General features: G+C 48.5%; 1 long non-coding RNA gene across 1 annotated transcript; it reads left to right on the plus strand.

The window, feature by feature from the left end:
• Positions 1–310: 310 nt before the first annotated feature.
• On the plus strand, positions 311–7,676 carry LOC143706773 (uncharacterized). The gene is made up of 4 exons (XR_013193024.1): positions 311–433; positions 591–702; positions 1,732–1,880; positions 7,596–7,676. It is a non-coding gene; the product is annotated as an uncharacterized LOC143706773 (long non-coding RNA).
• The last annotated feature ends 9,336 nt before the right edge of the window (positions 7,677–17,012 follow it).

Consider the following 17,012-nt stretch of genomic DNA (forward strand, 5'->3'; position numbering starts at 1 on the left):
CTACCTCTGTCTGTTTGCAAGAGTGGAAAAGCTAATCTGACTTGTCACACGACATCAGATACTCGATTATTTTGTCATGATCAGATCAGTTACACTGCTGATAACTGTCCCATTTGCATGTAAATCGTGTTATTTTTGCTTGCTATTAATGACATACTTTTAATCATGCCCACATATCAGTAAACGTATTACATAAATGCATTTAACATTTAATTATGCAACACTCTATACAGAAATAAATCCCACTGTTATTTATAAACTTTATACTTGCTTGTAATGTAATAAAATTACCTTCCTTTTTTGTCTTGCAGGATTACTTACTCCTTTTTTTAAGCTATCTACGACATCAAACTCAACAGCTCTTTTAAGAGCCGACCCTCACAAGAGCTACTAGTGAGTCGCAGCAAATATTCCCGTGATCAGCCCTTCCCAGGTAAAGATCCTACAATATTTCAATCAGTATTTACTCATCAAATGCTCTCTCCTGAATCGTATGGTAAAATAACTTATTTATAACTGTCTTCATTTCTATGTTTTAAGAACAATAGTAATTGCACATAGAGTAAGTAGAGACTTTTTTTGTTTTACAGCAGAGAAGGAAGACCAGTCCTTATATCAACTCAAGCTAATCGAATAAATCCTTTGTTTCGGTGAGGAAGGAACATCCGGTGCCCAAAGACAGAAAGGTGCGCGTGGCCATTGGTATGTCTTGTATTGAAACATTGCTGTAATATGTAGGCTATAGTACATCGTTTGATGTCGACAATTTTACATTGTACAGGTTATCACTTGGTTATTGACCAAGTAAAGCTCTTGAAACAAGTGACAGAAGAGTACGTTGTCTTGAAAGAAATCAAGCATCACTGGCAAAGGCTCAAAACAGACCATGCCTTTCTAAACTATCTTTTAAAACAGGTCGCTGTTGATATGGGTAAAACAGTTTTTTTTTTCAGTACTTAACTTATATTACAGGTGAAACTCGAAAAATTAGAATATCGTGCAAAAGTTCCTTTATTTCAGAAAATTCAACTTAAAAGGTTAAACTAATTTTATATTGACTCATTCATGACATGCAAAGTGAGATATTTCAAGCCTTTATTTGTTATAATTTTGATGATTATGGCTTACAGCTATGAAAACCTTTTCACAATATTCTAATTTTGGGGTTTTCATAAGCTGTAAGCCATAATCATCCAAATTGTAACAAATAAAGGCATTACAATTGAAATATCTCACTTTACATGTAATTAGCCTGTATAATATATTAGTTTCACCTTTTAAGTTGAATTACTGAAATAAAGTTTTGCACGATAAAACACTTTTTTGAAAAAAAAACAACAACTTTTGCACGATATTCAAATTTTTTGAGTTTCACCTGTATGTGCTGCAGTTTTATATATATTGGTATAATACTTCAATGTGTATAATATAATGTACTGACTGCTGCTTTGTAAATTTAAATAAGGAACAGGCAACTCAGGCCCTTTTGCGTTCTCCTTTTTGAGGTGGAGAGTTTACCTCCAACCCTAATTGAGCACATCTGAACATTTTAACCAAAGACTTCAGGTTTACTTGTAGACATAGGCAGGAGGGTTTGAGGTTGGAGCTAAATCTACAAGACAGTGGACGCTGAGGGCCAGAGTAGCCCAAAACTGCTTTAAATAAACACAACAGAAGCTGACCTGACTGGCCATTAAACAACTTAATTTGAATTGTTTGTTTTACTTTCAGACCAGGACTGTAGAACACCTGACGATGGGATGTTGAGACTTCTTCCTCTGGTTGAGAAAAAGCTACACCACATCAGTGATCAAATCTTCTGTTCATCAGTTGTACTGTAGGGTACAACTGAACAAACTGTTTAGATGAGGAAGAAGAACGTCTCGGTTACGTATGTAACCCTCGTTCCCTGAGTAGGGAACGGAGACGTTACGTCGGATGACGGAGAATGGGGGTTTCGCCTAGAAAGCCAATCATCTTCGTGAATTATAAAACGAGCCAATGGAATTTGCATAGCGTATCTCCGCCCCACCTCGTGGGTATAAAAGGAGGACGCCGGCAACATGCAGATATGTCTTCGCTGAGGAGCCGAGACTGAACTCAGGCGTCTACCCAGCGGTACAGCGGAAGTGGCAGGGAGACGTAACGTCTCCGTTCCCTACTCAGGGAACGAGGGTTACATACGTAACCGAGACGTTCCCTTTCGTAGTCACTCCGAGTTACGTCGGATGACGGAGAATGGGGGTCCCCGTGTAATCACGCCACCTTCACAGCTGTCTTCCAGTGCCCTGCGAAAGTCTGATCCCCCTGTCGCGATACTGGCACGGACGAAGGAGTCCTACTTAGCACAGGAATACCAAGGTACACTGGGAAGCATATCTCAGAAGAAATATGCCGCAGCATGCCTACCCGTAGGGAGGACTTAAGAATACACATATGGCCGGAGGGCTACATATGGAGGAATACTGGAGTGACCAGCCCGTGGGGTGGCAACTTTCAACTCCAGGAGAGGCAAGGTGACTTGCCGAGGTAAAGACACATGCTCAAGGAGGCTTACAGTGGAAATACACATGTGGGGGTTACTCAGGGGAGGAACAAAGCACACGGAGGCACCTAGCCGACGCACAGGCAATAGACACTGGCGCCAGCGTCAACAGTGCTGGAGGAACTCAGGGCTTCAGAGAGGAAGGCTCACCTGAGGAATAATCGCACGTATCCAGTCCGTGGAGTGGAATGGTGAGCAAGCGAAGACACCTGAGCGGGTCCAGTACTAGCTGACTGAAGCGAGTACACGAGAGGACACAGGCTCCACTCGGAGATTATAAAATCTGGCGAATGTGTTGGGTGTCGCCCAGCCTGCAGCTCTACAGATGTCTGCCAGCGAGGCGCCATGCGCTAGAGCCCAAGAGGAAGCCACACTCCGGGTGGAGTGGGCTGTCACACCAAGGGGGCACGGTCGGCCTTGCTGTTGGTAAGCCAAAGCAATGGCATCCACTATCCAGTGAGACAACCTCTGCTTTGAGAGAGCCTTTCCCTTCAGTCTCCCACCATAACAGACAAAGAGCTGGTCTGAGGTCCTGCAACACTGCGTTCTGTCTAAGTAAGCACGGAGAGCGCGTACTGGACAGAGCAGTGCCAAGGCTGGGTCTGCCTCCTCCAGGGGCAGCGCTTGCAGGTTCACCACCTGGTCCCGGAAGGGAGTGGTGGGAACCTTGGGCACATATCCAGGCCGGGGTCTCAGGATCACGTGAGAGTGACCGGGCCCAAACTCCAGGCACGCTTCGTCAACGGAGAATGCGTGCAGGTCCCCTACCCTCTTGATAGAGGCCAAAGCAACCAGGAGCGCTGTCTTCATAGACAGGAACTTAAGCTCAACTGAATGCAGAGGCTCAAAGGGAGCCCTCTGCAGGGCATTTAAGACCACTGAGAGGTCCCAAGAGGGAACGAGAGGAGATTGAGGAGGATTCAGTCTCCTCGCTCCTCTCAGGAACCTGACGATCAGGTCGTGCTTCCCCAGAGACTTAGCTTGAACTGCTTCGTGATATGTGGCGATAGCGGCCACATACACCTTCAGGGTGGAGGGAGACAGCCTTCGCTCCAGCCCATCTTGCAGGAAGGAAAGCATGACAGAGATCGAGCATCTCCTGGGGTCTTCTCGACGAGAAGAGCACCAGTTGACGAAGAGGTTCCACTTCAACGCATAGACATGTCTCGTGGACGATGCTCTAGCGGAAGTGATGGTAGCCGCCACCGCTGGTGGCAGGGTACTCAAACCTGCCTCGTCCCGTCCAGGAACCACACGTGGAGCCTCCAAAGATCGGGTCGAGGGTGCCATAGGGTGCCCCGTCTCTGAGAAAGGAGATCCTTCCTCAGAGGAATTGGCCAAGGAGGTGCTGTCGCGAGGAGTGTCAGTTCGGAGAACCAGGTCCAGGTGGGCCAATACGGCGCAACCAGAATGACCTGCTCCTCGTCCTCCTTGATCTTGCACAAGGTCTGTGCGAGAAGGCTCACTGGGGGAAACGCATATTTGCGTAGGCCCCGCGGCCAGCTGTGCGCCAGTGCATCCGTGCCGAGGGTGCCCTCGGTCAGGGAATAGAACAGGGCGCAATGGGTCGAATCTTGAGAGGCAAACAGATCTATCTGTGCGTCCCCGAACTGGTCCCAAATCAGCTGAACCGACTGGGGATGGAGTCGCCATTCGCCGGAGATGGGCCGAAACCGTGACAGCTCGTCGGCTGCAAAGTTCCGATCTCCCGGATGTAGATAGCACGAAGGGACCTCAGGTGCTTCTGACTCCATAAGAGGAGGTGGCGTGCGAGTTGCGACATACGGCGGGAGGGTAGACCACCCTGACGGTTGATGTACGCTACAATCGCGGTATTGTCTGAACGGACTAGTACGTGTTGACCCCTGAGCAACGTGAGAAAGCGGTGCAGGGCAAGGCGTACTGCCAGCAACTCAAGGCAATTGACATGCAAAAGGCGCTGGGGTCCTGTCCAGGAGCCCGCGGCAGCATGTCTGTTGCACATGGCGCCCCAACCCGTGGAAGAGGCATCTGTGGAGACAACAACATGCCTGGAAACTCGTTCTAGGGGAACTCCGGCCCGTAGAAAACTGAGGTTCCTCCACGGAGTGAAGGTCTGACGGCAGGTCGGAGTCACTGGGACTCGGAACGTGCCATGATGCCATGCCCACCTCGGGACTCGATCGCGAAGCCACAGCTGAAGCGGTCTCATATGAAGCAATCTGAGCGGCGTAGCCGCGGCTGCAGATGCCATATGCCCCAGGAGCCTCTGAAACAATTTCAGTGGGACCGCACTCTTGCCATCGAACTGTCGAAGACAAGTTAGCAGCGAGTGTGCGCGCTCGCTCGTAAGCTGCGCGGACATGGCGACCGAGTCGATCTCCATACCGAGAAAAGAGATCCTCTGCACAGGGCAGAGTTTTCTCTTCTCCCAGTTGACCCGAAGGCCCAGACGGGCTAGGTGCCGGAGCACAAGATCCCTGTGTTCGCAAACCTGGTCTCGAGAGTGAGCTAGGATCAGCCAGTCGTCGAGATAGTTCAGGATGCGAACCCCGTGTTCCCGAAGGGGAACAAGGGCAGCCTCGACGACCTTCGTGAAGACGCGCGGAGACAGGGCTAGCCCGAAGGGGAGAACGGCGTACTGGTATGCCTGCCCCTCGAAAGCAAACCGTAGGAACGGTCTGTGTCGAGGTAAAATGGAGGCATCAAAGTAGGCGTCCTTCAGGTCTATCGCTGCAAACCAATCCTGTGGCCGCACACATTTGAAAATGCGTTTGGCAGTGAGCATCTTGAACGGCAGCCTGTGAAGGGAGGTCCGGAGACGGCACACACTGTCGTCCGCACCCTCTGGGACAGAGGGGGACGGGAGTGGCGAGGCCCGGAGGCGGCACACACTGCGGTCCGAGAACTCTTTGACAGAGAGGGATGAGAGCGGCGAGGCCCGGGGGCGTCGCGCACTGTCAACCGGCTCTGTGTGCTCAGTGATGGGTGTATTGGTTCTTTCTTTGACCATAATAGGGTACTGCCCACCCGTGGGTGAGCAGCGGGAGAACAAAAGATTCTCCCCCGGCTCTCCGCCGGGGGAAGGAGGGGGCCTGGAACCACCTCCTGGGAAAAAACCGACACCATCACTGAGCAGCCCGTCTCAGGATCGCGCTTAGCCTGCCGTTTAGCGGGGCGCGGGGCTGGAGAGAGCTGTGGCGCCTTTCTGCGGCCTCCTCCACGATGCGGCCCGGGTGAAGGCTGCTGCTGGGGCCATGCGGGAGGGGAGGGAGCCACAGGAGGGCGCCCTCGGCGGCGAGCAGTCTGAGGTGTCTATACCGACGGCTGGGTGGAGGCAGCAGCAGGCCGTCAGGGCAGAATATGTTTAATCGCCTCAGACTGCTTCTGTGCGGTTGAGAACTGCTGGGCAAAGTCCTCAACTGCTCCGCCGAAGAGGCCGGCCTGGGATATGGGGGCGTCGAGCAGACGGTTTCGCTCGGCGTCCCGCATATCAGCCAGGTTCAGCCACAGGTGACGCTCCTGGACCACAGAGGTGGCCATCACCTGACCCAGGGAGTGTGAGGCCACTTTCGTCGATCGGAGAGCGAGGTCAGTGGCGGAACGCAGCTCATTGAAGAGCCCTGGGTCAGTCCCCCGCCTCGTGCATATCTCTGAGCAGCTGGGCCTGGTAGACCTGCAAGGTGCTCATCGCATGCAGAGCTGCAGCCGCCTGTCCTGCAGCTCTGTGAGATCTCGCCACTAGGTCGGACGAAAATCTACAGGCCTTGGACGGGTGCTTAGGATTACCACGAGATGAAGCACTCTGAGGACTTAGTTGCATGGCAACAGAGCGTTCAACCGGGGGAATCCCAGTCTACCCATGGGCGGCCGCCCCATCGAGGGGAGGAAAGGCGGAGAAAGCTGACGAACGTACACGGGAGGTCAAGGGAGCCTTCCATGATTTCGTCAACTCCTCATGCACCTCCGGGAAGAATGGCATTGGGGTTGGCTGTGGCCGTGAGGCGGCAGCCGCACCCAAAAACCAATCATCCAACCGCGAGCACTCAGGGCAGGGCGGAGGGTTCCACTCAAGCCCGATGCTCGCGGCGGCCCGGGAGAGCATGGCCGTCATCTCGGGATCTGATACGGGCAACGCTGGAACTCCAGAAGGAGGCAACGCAGCCGCATCGTTACTTCCCGATGGCTTTTGCCCGCCTTGTGATGCCGCGATCGACATCGAGTCTTCCTCTGGAGCGCCGAATGAATCACGCGGGGCTTCAGAAGATGAACCCGATAGAATCACCGCAGCACTCGCGGGTTGCAACACTGCAGAGGGGGGCGTGGTCCGAGGACGCATCGTCGGATTGTCCCACACCGTCACCCTCAAGTCACCCTGTCCACCAGCCGAAGTACAGCCTCTCGTGGAGGATGTAGATCGGGGTGTGGATGAGGGGACTCTCTCTCGAATGAGATCATTGAGTCTAGACCTTAGCGTTGCGATGGCCATGTTCCCACAGAAGGAACATGAGTCATCCACAAGCGCTGCTTTAGCGTGTTCTAAGCCCAAACACGCAAAGCAGCGATTGTGCCCATCAAAGGAAGACAAGAAACGACCGCACCCAGAAGAACACGGGCGAGACATCTTTAAAAAGACGTGCCACGTGCAGCTCTTTTAGAGAAAAACTCAGCGATGCTGAGGCGACCAGGGAGAAACACACAGACTGGCAGATCACTGCTCAGATCGCAGGCAATGTGAACTCGCTGGGTACCGACGTCACACCAACACCGGAGAGTTAGCTCGTCTCGAAGAAGATGATGTCACAGGATTTGGCTTGTGGAGTGAAGAGAAGCTCTTGGCTCCGAAGCGAAAACATATCTGCATGTTGCCGGCATCCTCCTTTTATACCCACGAGGTGGGGCGGAGATACGCTATGCATATTCCGCAGACCCATGGCATTTCATCGCCATTGGCTCGTTTTATAATACACGAAGATGATTGGCTTTCTAGGCGAAACCCCCATTCTCCGTCATCCGACGTAACTCGGAGTGACTACGAAAGGGAACATGAACACGATATAGACATGTACAGGGAAGAGCAAAAAACCAGTTTAGCTGTGATAATGAATAATTATTTTCCAACACAACATCAAATCTGTTTTCTGTATCATAGGTGACTGAATATGATTCTCTGGCACTCATGTGTGTGGCTTCAGCAGCTGTGAATGGATTAATGTGATGTTAATGTATTTTTGAAGACCCATTTTTATTTATCTTGAATCTCATTTGTCTTTATGCTACTTTATCAACTTTATGCTGTGTCCTCCAATAAAGTATTGTGTAATAAAATATGGTGAATATTGTGTATTGAAAGTGGTGTTTGGTACAGTAAATGTAATATTTTATTTGAGAAATTTTAATTTCTTATGAGTTTAGTTCATAATTTAAAAATAAACAGGACAAACATTTTTGATCTAGTTAATGATATTTGGGACAACAATGCACTAAAAGTTGCACATACTTGCATGTTGTGAGAAGTATGACAGTTTTCAGTGAAATAAAAGGGAAGGTATGTGAATAACAAGAGGCTTCAGTGGGTTATATTACTACAAACACTTCAATCATAACTGAAGATGATCCATGTTGATCATTCTAGTACATCTACTGCATTTAGTATGAAAGCATAGATATTACTGATGTCAGGCATATAAGAAGCAATCAGAGGGGGTGAAATAGTTATAATAGTAACTATTTAATAGTTTAAATAGTAAAGTGTAAATATATAAATTGATTTTTGTTTACTGCCAACACTGGAAATTGGAAATAATGACAAGTTGTTGCAGGTTCATCCATTATATTTATTGGTGTTCATACAAAAAAAGTAAATACATACTAATTATTATTATTGTTATATATTACAGCATTTCTTTAAAATATTTCCATATCAGATAGTCTCTAGAGACTATGTTTGTACTGATTCGGCTATGGGTTTTGTAAGAAAAGGTTTAAGAAACAACGAATGATTGATCAAATTTTCAATTACAGGTTAAAACCAACACATACATACCATTGAGATTATTTGCCTTTGTAGCTTTTCGTCTCCCGTTTACTTCTCCTCAAACAATAATGAGCTGACTGAATCCGAAAGGCCCTTTTGGTCTTTTCAGCTGAAAAAAGAGAAAATAAAATATCATTATGTATAATATATAGGATTATTTAAAGGAATTAGTACAGATTCACCTTACAATTTTTGGATTTTAAATTATTAGGCATTAAAAGCATGGTAAGTGTTGTGGTTACTATGCATTTACAAAAAATATTACTATAAAACTACCAATACTGAGGTAAAAGCATGGTAAGTTTTGTGGTTACTGTGCATTTACAACAAATGATACATTAAAACTGCAAATACTGTGGTAAAAGCATGGTAAGTGTTGTGGTTACTATGCATTTACAACAAATATTACTTTAAAACAACCAATACTGAGGTAAAAGCATGGTAAGTTTTGTGGTTACTGTGCATTTACAACAAATGGCACATTAAAACTGCAAATACTGTGGTAAAAGCATGGTAAGTGTTGTGGTTACTGTGCATTTACAACATATGACACATTAAAACTGCAAATACTGTGGTAAAAGCATGGTAAGTGTTGTGGTTACTGTGCATTTACAACAAATGACACATTAAAACAACTCGGTTACTAACGTAACCTCGGTTCCCTGAGAGGAGGGAACGAGTATTGCGTAAGTAGCTTACGCTATGGGAAAACTCCTTTTCTCGAGAATATTGAAGTCTTTATGTAAAATGCATTGCAGCTGCACAGCAGACAGCAATGAGCGAAGGAGCTCGGTCATTGGCTGTGCTGCGGCAACTTGCTCGAACCAATGACGGTTCTGAATGCGCGTCCAATGAGCGTGCCTCGCGCCCGAGCTCGTCGGAGCCCGCCAAGATGGGCGTGGCCAAGAGCTATATATTGGGCGCCCCGTCATGAGAGTTCTTTAGGTTAAAACGACTGAAGCGAACTAACCAAGCACAAGCACGGCAGCTTACGCAATACTCGTTCCCTCCTCTCAGGGAACCGAGGTTACGTTAGTAACCGAGTCGTTCCCTTTCGAGAGGTCTCTCCTATTGCGTAAGTAGCTTACGCTATGGGAACACCATGCAAAACGCCTAGCTTGCTGAACTTCGCCCTTATGATAGACAGAGGCAGGTGCCTGAGCTGAAAAGCAAAGTTATCATCCAACTAGCCGGCAGAGGCGAGCTTTATATGTGGGAAAAAGTATAGAGCGGCTAGAAGGCGCTCAGTGTGACACATGCACATACATAATCTAGATACAAACTCATAGTTCTACTAGCATCATGCTGATAGTACATTGGAATGCAATGTCGGGACCTGTAGGTTGTAAAACCTGAAAAATGTGGACGGTGAGGCCCAGCCTGCCGCCGCACAAATATCGTCGATCGGTATCCCGCTCGACCATGCCCAGGAAGAACCAATACTCCTGGTGGAGTGTGCTTTGACTCCCCAGGGGCATTGAAGTCCCTTGGCTTCATAAGCCAGCGCTATAGCCTCAACTATCCAGTGAGAGATTCTCTGCTTTGAAACGGCGGAACCTTTCGTACAGCCGCCAAAGCATACAAACAGTTGTTCTGTCTGCCTGAATAGGGCTGAACGCTCCAAATACACTCTGAGAGCCCTAACGGGGCAGAGTAGATTAGCGTCGTGTTCGTCTGCTGGTGACGATAGCGCAGTTAGGGAGATAACCTGTGCTCTGAAGGGAGTGGTGAGCACTTTAGGAATATACCCATGTTTTGGCCTAAGGACGACCCTGCAGTCGTTAGGTCCGAATTCCAAGCAGGCAGCGCTTGTCGAAAGCGCGTGCAGGTCGCCCACTCTCTTGACCGAGGCGAGTGCCAGCAAGAGCGCAGTTTTGAGCGAGAGCTGCTTAAGGTGCACGGTTCGGAGTGGTTCGAACGGGGGCCCTTTAAGAGTGTCTAGGACAGTAGCTAGGTCCCAGATCGGCACTGAGGGGGGGCGTGAAGGGTTCATCCTCCTAGCGCCCCTTAGGAAATGAATAATTAGGTTGTTTCTTCCCAATGGACGTTCCATCACAGGGTCGTGTGACGCTGTGATGGCCGCCACATATACTTTGAGCGTGGAGGGGGTGCGGCCCGCCTCCAGAAGCCCTTGTAGAAAAGCGAGTATGTTCGTAATCTCGCATGTTTCAGGGTTCAGGCCCTCGGCATTACACCAGTCACTGAACACTTTCCATTTCTGGGCATATAAGCGTCTCGTGGAGGGTGCCCGCGCCTCAGCGATGGTTTTTAGCGCTCCACTCGTGAGGTTCCTGGGAACCCATTGAGGGGCCATGCATGAAGGGCCCACAGATTGGGGCGGGGATGAAATATCATCCCGCTGGCCTGACTGAGGAGGTCTGGCCTCAGTGGAATCGGCCGCGGTGCAGATTACATTTGCATCAATTCTGGAAACCATGTTTGGTTCTTCCAGAGTGGGGCTATCAGGAGCACTGCGTTTTTCTCCTCTCTGACCCGACTGATGACCTGCGGCAGCATCGCGATCGGGGGAAAAGCATATAAGGGGCGGCTCGGCCAGCTCTGGGCGAGCGCGTCCGTGCTTTTCGTGCAGGGCTCTGTGAGCCAAAAAAGCAGGGCTCTGAGAGCCAAAGCGACCGCTTTCATCTCCAGGCAGTTTATGTGTAGGCGCTTCTCCGGGTTTGACCAAAAGCCGGAGACAGGCCTGCCCTCGTAAAGGGCTCCCCAACCTATTTTGGAGGCATCTGTTGTGATCATCTTTCTCCTTGTGTTCACATCCAGACTCACGGATGACTGGTACCATTCGGCGGCTTTCCAGTGCGTCAGGGCTTTTATACAGCCGTGGTTCGCTCTGATTAAAAAGTGGCCCGAACGCCACACGTGAGCCGGTACGCGGCTCTTGAGCCAGCGTTGGAGAGGACGCATATGCAACAACCCTAGCTGGAGTACAGCCGATGCTGAGGCCATGAGACCTAGCATCCTCTGAAACCGCTTGACAGGGGCGCGCGCCCGCCCTGAATGATGTTGCAAGGCGCCGGATGGTTAGCGCGCGCTCTGATGAGAGACGAGCTGTCATCTGCATCGAGTCTAGAACTATTCACAGGAAAGAAATCTTCTGGCTGGGAGATAGTATACTATTTGCAAAATTGATCCTTAGACCCAGGCATTCTAGATGGCTGATAATCCAAGATCTGTGTTTTATTAACTGACTCTCTGATTGTGCTAGGACCAGCCAATCGTCGAGATAATTCAGTAGTCGCACTCCTCTTCGTCTCAAGGGGGAAAGTGCTGCATCCATACATTTCGTGAATGTACGGGGAGCCAGGGACAGGCCGAACGGAAGTACTGTGTACTGGTAAGACTGTCCCTCGAAAGCGAATCTCAGAAAAGGCCTGTGATGAGGCACTATTGGAATGTGAAAGTAAGCATCTTTCAGATCCACTGAGAGAAACCAATCTCCTGGGCGTACTTGCGTGAGGATATGTTTGGTTGTTAACATTCTGAACGAGCGAATCATTAGTGCTTTGTTCAGGTGTCTGAGATCTAGGATGGGGCGGAGACCGCCATCCTTTTTTGGGACGAGAAAATAGTGGCTGTAAAAACCTGCCCTGCTCATAGAGGGGGGAACAGTTTCCACAGCGCCCTATTCTATTAATTTGCGCACCTCGGTGCGTAGAACATGCGAATACTCCTTTCTCACTTTCGTCACGACCACAGTCGTAAAACGTGGTGGTCTGCGAGCGAACTGGAGCGGGTATCCGTGCTTTATTATATTCAACACCCATTTCGGCATATCTGGGATGTTTTCCCATGCCGCTGCGTGTACAGATATGGGCTGAATACAGGCTAGGGGCGGGCCGCTGTGACGTAGGGACCCGGCCAGCGAATCGCCTGAGCTCGCAGCTCTCGGAGGCGCGCGCGCGCGCTGAGCAGCTGAGTGAATGGGCGCGTGTGTAATTACAACAGCGAGCGCTATGTCTGTAAAACTCGCAGCCTGAGCTGGGGCTGTGTTTGAAACCGTAGGGACAGTGTTTATAACTGGGGGTGCATATACAGTAGTAGGCACACGCGTCACTTTTATAATGTTTCCCGCTTTTACTGGGGATGAATTCATAACTGTGTGAACAGTGCTTGTATGTAGTGGTGCGTACATGGCCGTAGGCACGTGATCTACATTCATGGGGCGTGCAGCCTGAGCTGGGAATGAATTTGGCACTGTTTTGACAGTATCTGGGAATGCACACTTTGTGGACATGTGAACCCTTAGTGACACAGGCAGAAAAAGTCTCTTTTTGTGTTTTCTGTGTGTCGCCGTAAAAACGGCGTTTTTTTGCAGGTGAGCGAACTCTGTGACTGGCCCATTGACTGCTGTATGGACATTTCCAGCCGCCTGTAAGGGGACTGGGTAATGTTTGAGATTTTGCAGAGAGAGTGGTCCGGCTTTTGCGAGACACGCACTCTCTCTTCTCATTCCTGTGGCTAGGAAGGCTTTCGAGGCTCAGGGTTCAGCACAATCTTGGGCCGAGGACCCCGTCGCTCAGGAGGCGGCTTGCGGTTGTGGGAGCACGAGTGGCGTCGAGCGTCAGTCTGAGGCGCGGGCTGAGAGGCGGTGGGGGGTGCTCTAGCCCGCTGCGGCTGTGATAGGCGCGTCGAGAAACGGGGCATTATCTGCGTCCTTCATCTCCGTCAGGGTCAGCCACAAATGGCGCTCGAGAACAGTCAAATTAGCCATGGCGCGGCCAAGAGGACTGGGTGGTGGCCTTCGTGGCTCGCAGGGCTATGTCAGTCACGCTGCGTAGGTTCTTGAAGGCTTCGGGTTCGGGGCCAGACTCGTCCAGGGAGCGGAGAAGCTTGGCTTGGAACACTTGAAGTACCGCCATTGAGTGAAGCGCTGATGCAGCTTGGCCGGCGGCGGCGTAGGTGCGACCAGCGAGAGCCGAAGTAGTGCGGCAGGGCTTCGAGGGGTGGGAAGCCTTGGCTTTCCATCCGGTGGTGGAGGGTGGGCAGAGATGATTGGCCACGGCCTCCTCGAGGGGCGGTGTTCCCTCGTAGCCTCTTTCCTTTGCGCCGTCCACAGAGGAGAGCGACGAAGAAAAAGAAGGCTTCAGACGCGCAGAGGGGGGGGCTTTCCATGACTTGGTGAGTTCGTCATGAACTTCCGGGAAGAAAGGAGAAGGCCTTTGCCGAGGGGCCTGCTGGCGCCCCTGCAGAAACCACTCGTCCAGTCGGCTTCGGGTTGGTTCTTCGGGAGAAGACCAATCGAGCCCGAGGTCCTCCACGGCCTTCGAGAGGATACGGACAATCTCTGTATCCATGGTGGAGCCCCAACTCGTGTTAGTTAGTGTCGACAGGGCGGGGTCGAAAGCGGAGCCCGGCCAGTCGTCTGATGCGGCGTCGATAGACAAGGTGTCATCTACTCCCCCGTCGTCCTTGGACGCGCCGAAAGTCACAAGGCCCACCGCTCTGTTAGAGGGGTGTGGGTCCGTCTGAGTGAACTGAACCGGCGGTGGGGAAGACAAGAGCGGAGGTGGGGCACGCGGAGACTGGCTCGGCGTGACGTCACTGAGCTCAGGTTCAGGAAGCCTCTGTGAGCGGCGCTTTTTCAAAATGCGCGGCTCAAACAGAGGGGTGGCGGTGATGGGCTCGCTCGCGGCGAAAGCGGCGAAGCGAGCCCGCAGTGCAGAGAGACCCAGGTCGTCACATTCCGGGCATCCGCCCTTGGTCAAAGCAGCTTCTGCGTGGTCCCGGCCCAGGCAGCGAGCGCAGATGATGTGACGATCCCCGTCTGGCAGAGGGTCTCTGCACGACGTGCAGGAAGGCATTTGAAACAACGCCTCGGAAAATTTGCTCTTTTACAAATGTCGCGGGGCGAACAGATGTAAAATACTTGCTTCGAAGGCGGCTGAAGATGCCGACGTCCAGGTAGCAATCCCGCTGGTATGCTTTTCCACGGCGGCGAAGGCTTTCAATAATCCGGAGGATCCAGCGAAGAAGGTGTTCGCTGAAGGAGATTAAATCTAAAGAACTCTCATGACGGGGCGCCCAATATATAGCTCTTGGCCACGCCCATCTTGGCGGGCGCGAGGCGCGCTCATTGGACGCGCATTCAGAATCGCCCCGTCATTGGTTCGAGCAAGTTGCCGCAGCACAGCCAATGACCGAGCTCCTTCGCTCATTGCTGTCTGCTGTGCAGCTGCAATGCGTTTTACATAAAGACTTCAATATTCTTGAGAAAAGGAGTTTTCCCATAGCGTAAGCTAGTTATGCAATAGGAGAGACCTCTCGAAAGGGAACTGCAAATACTGTGGTAAAAGCATGGTAAGTGTTGTCAGGGGGGTCAGGGTGGGGGTCTGCTCGCCAGAGCCGTTGAAAAACAGAGTTGCGACACTCCCATAGACCGCCATAGGAACTTTGGAATGCGGAAGTAACGCGTGTCGTGGAGCAGCCAATAGTTCCAAACACTGATAGTTCCAGCACTGTACCCCATTCATTTTCAGTGTTTCCGAAGTACGCTCGCTGTTAAGTTCATGAAATTACTGTATTTTTTATATTTGAACGCATTAGCCGTGCTCTCATGAATCTAGTCAGTAGTTGTAATTTTTGTAGCCAACTTTAGTTAATGTTTATTGGAAGATAATAGATAATTGCAGCTAGCTTACGTGACCAACACTTCACTAACGTTAGCTAACAGTCAGAGAGGTCATAGTTGAATGTGATGTTGCACTACATTGTATTCAGAGTTTTTTTTTGTTAACCCTATTTACATACATGAGGTGGTCAGAATATTAGAAATACATCTGGATAAAGCAAATAAATACAGCAGCACCCCCACAAATAATACCTCAATGCTAAAACATGAAAATGAATTTACACCTCTATGACAGAAAATTATCTTTTCACTAATTTGCATTTGTCAGATGAGCAAAATAATCATCCATCTTCTTCCATAGTGTTGTTGTGTAAGAATAGCAATTTGAATAACAATAGTGGTTTGTATATAGATATAGATATTTTTGTTCTCATTTAATTTCAAATTATGTACAGGAGTAGAGTCAAAATAACAGAAATCATGACAAATGTCCAAGTAGGTATTGACCTAACTGTAGGTGTGTACTCTCAACCTCATGAAATTGTTTAGGAAACATAGGCTTTAAATGTGTATTTAATCTGTCCTTCAATGTATTAACTTTAACACCGTTTCCTTTCTTTACCACTACCAGTTCTCTCCAACAGCAACAGGCTTTTCTTCAAGATCCTCTGGGGCCTATGACACTGTCTGCTTCTGGCAGGGGAATGCTCTCACTATAGTATAATAACTATAGTATTACTTATTGCGTGGACTTTGAATGCTTTTGTTATCAGTGTATGGCTAAGCATTTGACTGATTCTCGATTCACCAGCAGGTCTCCAGGTCATCAGCTCCGGGGACAGAATGTAATGGCTATTGTGAACACTTGTATTCCTTTTCTGGCCGGCTTTCTGCTATCTTTCTCTCCCTATAGGAAGTCGAACAAGTTTCTTTGAAGACAGAACATTCAAGGAAAACTTACCTACCCTCTCCCTAGATATAACATTTAATTAAATGTTTTGTTGAATGCAATTGGTTGCCTTGTATATTTTTTACTGTTGACCAAACTTCTTTCTTGACTTAAACTGAGCCGCTTTAATTGATATTTGCTTGTTGTGCAGGTTTATGTGAATGTATTTTAACATAACATAAGGATGTTATTAATTATGATCATATAAGCATGAGAAAAATATATACAGTAAATACTGTAAATGTATTATACCTTATGGGAGCAGTCCCCCTTCACTCCAAAATTCAAAACACAAAAAAATAAATTTAATTCAAATGGCTTTATTGACATAAAAGTTTCAATAACAATGTGTATATACACTACCAGTCAAAATTTTTGGATCGGTAAGATTTTTAATGTTTTTAAAAGAAGTCTCTTCTGCTCACCAAATTTGCATTTATTTGATTAAAAATACAAGAAAAAAACAGCAATATTGTGAAATATTATCGCAATTTAAAACAACTGTTTCTATGTATGTATATACATGTGTGTGTGTGTGTGTGTGTATATATATATATATATATATATATATATATATATATATACACATATATTATTAGTTAAGTGCAATTTATTCATGCATGTGATCAAAGCTGAATTTTCAGCATCATTACTCCAGTCTTCAGTGTCACATGATCCTTCAGAAATCACTATAATATGATGATTTGATGCTCAAGAAACATTTCTCATTATTATCCATGTTGAAAAAAGTTTTCAGCTTTTATCCGAAATAGAAAGCTTTTGTAACATTAAACACTACCGTTAAAAATTTTGGGATGAGTAGGAATTTCGATTTTATTTTTTGGGGGAAAGAAATAAAATAAATCAATACTTTTATTCAGGATGAATAAGGGATGAATTTAAAGGATTATTTAAA

Source organism: Siphateles boraxobius, unplaced genomic scaffold, assembly GCF_051911475.1.
Source record: "Siphateles boraxobius isolate OS27281-9 unplaced genomic scaffold, OSU_SipBor_1 41, whole genome shotgun sequence".
Classification (NCBI taxonomy): domain Eukaryota; kingdom Metazoa; phylum Chordata; class Actinopteri; order Cypriniformes; family Leuciscidae; genus Siphateles; species Siphateles boraxobius.